The 2052-nt window shown below is 53.8% G+C and overlaps 1 long non-coding RNA gene across 1 annotated transcript; it reads left to right on the forward strand.

Annotated features, from left to right (window-relative positions):
- Positions 1-253: 253 nt before the first annotated feature.
- LOC121135809 lies at positions 254-1779 on the forward strand. The gene is made up of 3 exons (XR_005872930.1): positions 254-474; positions 1370-1460; positions 1568-1779. It is a non-coding gene; the product is annotated as an uncharacterized LOC121135809 (long non-coding RNA).
- Positions 1780-2052: the final 273 nt, after the last annotated feature.

The following is a 2052-nucleotide window of genomic DNA, read 5'->3' on the forward strand; positions in this document are numbered from 1 at the left end:
GTGTCAACTGGAGTGTTGCAAGCCCCCAACTAATTAGGTGTCTTCTAATGCCAGCGTCCACTACAAGGACAGCCTCACTTGCCCCTCAGGGCCAATGACATGCTGTCTGCCAACGTTGCTCAGAGAAGGCAGAGGCTCCTCCCACACTGTTGCAGCTACAAAGTATCACTTCCTCTCCAGTTGTTTGAAAATATCTCTCTGTGGGAAAACTCATTGCCCCAAGGAGCAACAAAACAAGCTGGCATGGAAACCAAGAGGTACTTTCTTCTGGAAGCCAGTAGAGAAGTCAGCAGCCACTTGCCTGGGCATCCACACCAGGGACCGAGAGCTTCTGACCTTTACCGCTTGGAAGACAGAAAGGAGTGACTCTGAAGGCAATGAAAAGCCACTGTGAACAACGGAGAACACTGGCTGGTTGGGGGCTCCAGTCCGCCTTCAGGCTTGGGGAGGAAAGGCTGCATCTGCGATCTGAAGGTGCATGAAGCCTAGAGGGCTGGCTTACTCACAGCAAGCATTATCTCCCCGTCCATATGCCACACTTTCTATTTAGAGCTAATTTGCTCCAGCATGCCTTGCGCAGTCCCGAGGGGGAGAGGCTGGCTTTCGGGCACTTGGCCAAGCGGCCCCTTAGCCACCTTGCTCGTTGCAACTAGCTGGAACAGGGCCCATGCAATAGGCCCAGGGCAGGAGAGTTCCCTGAGAAGGTCTCTGGGGCTTTAGGCTGTGCCTCCTAGGAGTCTCTTATGAAGAAAGTCCCAGAATGATCTCTGCTGCTCCCACAGTGACTACGTCTCTTCTCTCTCCTGTTAGTTTTCTGTTGGAGTGCCAGAAATGGCCCCAGCATACAACATCTGGCTCCATTCATGCAGTTAGGAGCCTGGGCCTGACTCAAGTCAAGGCTCCTGCCGAGAGTCTGGGTGTGGCTCATTTGGGCACTCACTGTGCAAGGCTCAGGTCAAGGAGGTGACTGGGACCATGGTATTTTCTGTGGTTTAGTAGGGAAAGGAGGCTGGGCTTCTGTGGTGTTGATGGGGTGCATATTCTTGGGCTGTTTCTTGCTGGCTGTCAGCTTCTTGCCCTGCTCGCCCTGCAGAGCTCACGGTTGTGACTGTTCCCCCTCAGTCAGCCTGAGACGCAGCAGATGTGCAGTGTGATGGGAGTGAAGATGCCAGGCAGTGTCACCCTGTGTGTCCCAAAGCCTTCTCCATTTGTTCTGTCTCCGATTGACTGGAAGGAGGTCACACAAGCCATGCCCACACTAGAGGGGAGTTAATCCCATGAAGTCTTGGACTCTAGAGATGGGGTGCTACCTGCTTTTCTCCCCGCCCTCTGTAAGCTCCCACATTAAATGCCACCTTTGTCCTTCCAGCAAACTCCTGCCCCCCATGGTGGTGCCTGGATGCCTGCAGCGCTCTCCTGGAGATCAGAAGCAGATACAACAGCATGTGGCTCTAACTCAGGTCTGCTTTCCTCCCGCTGTCTCCCCACACTCTTTTGATGGTAGGCCTATTTTCTGGATCCTTGGGTAGAAGCAGTCTTTGCCTCCCTTCCCCTCCCTTCTTTCCAGACCCATCGAAAATGGCAGACTCCACTTCAAAGAAGTTTCAACCAGACACAGAGCGAGCCTTACCTCCACCCTGCCGTACCCCCCCCAATCAAACTGGTTATGCCACAATGGCTGAATCTACCGGCTTCCAGGCAGCTCACATGCCTGCCATTGCACCCAGTCTCTGCTCACCAGCATTCTGTGACTTCTATTATAACCAAATCAAACTCAAACTTATGGTTTGTTGGTCCATGTGTCCTGTGAGGGGGCTCTTGAGGGCTTCTGTGCATCTGTGGACAGGGCTTCCCCTCTGCTCACAACCCCCGGCCCTCACTCATTTCCCCTGCTGTTTTCAGACCATTCTTCTGCTGCACTGGTCCTTACTCGTGGCTGCAGAGCACAGAGCTAGGCCGTGCAGGACGATCTCCATCACTTGCCCTCCTCCCCAGTCCTGATATACAGGCAGTGCTCACTCCAGACAAAAGCTCTTAACGGTGTGCTCAACC

The sequence above is a fragment of the Mesocricetus auratus genome, unplaced genomic scaffold (genome assembly GCF_017639785.1).
Source record: "Mesocricetus auratus isolate SY011 unplaced genomic scaffold, BCM_Maur_2.0 Super-Scaffold_100042, whole genome shotgun sequence".
Taxonomy (NCBI): Eukaryota; Metazoa; Chordata; class Mammalia; order Rodentia; family Cricetidae; genus Mesocricetus; species Mesocricetus auratus.